Raw genomic sequence first — 493 nt, forward strand, 5'->3', positions numbered from 1 at the left:
GCGCGCGTGCGCATGCGAGCGTTTCGAGACCAAACAACAAACACCAACGGCTGTGATCCCAAAACCCCACAATTACAGAAACATTTACATACCTGAACAACCTTGCCTAATGATGTACATGTGTTCCCGAATAATCAATGATGTTTGCCCTACTGCGTCACCTTGTTTACTTCTGCTTTTTTTGCTGAGAAGTACCTGCTTGTGAGAGATTGGCAACATATTCAGACAGTACGATCAGCTGATTTGGATAGCGGAGTTTAGGGAATTTTTGGTTGATTTAGAATTGCAAAAGAATCAGGATTTTTTTTTTTCACAGTGAGAAAAATAAAAATAAAAAGATTTTTTCCTGTGTTTTCACAATCCATTTTTTGAATTTCTGATTAAACGTATTTCCAAATGTAGGAACTGGACTATACTTACTCCAGATTGGGTGGGTGATAGGACGAACTCCGCAGCTGAGCGAATAACGGGAATGAATAGTGGTATACGTACA

The sequence above is a fragment of the Penaeus monodon genome, chromosome 31 (assembly GCF_015228065.2).
Source record: "Penaeus monodon isolate SGIC_2016 chromosome 31, NSTDA_Pmon_1, whole genome shotgun sequence".
NCBI classification, from domain to species: domain Eukaryota; kingdom Metazoa; phylum Arthropoda; class Malacostraca; order Decapoda; family Penaeidae; genus Penaeus; species Penaeus monodon.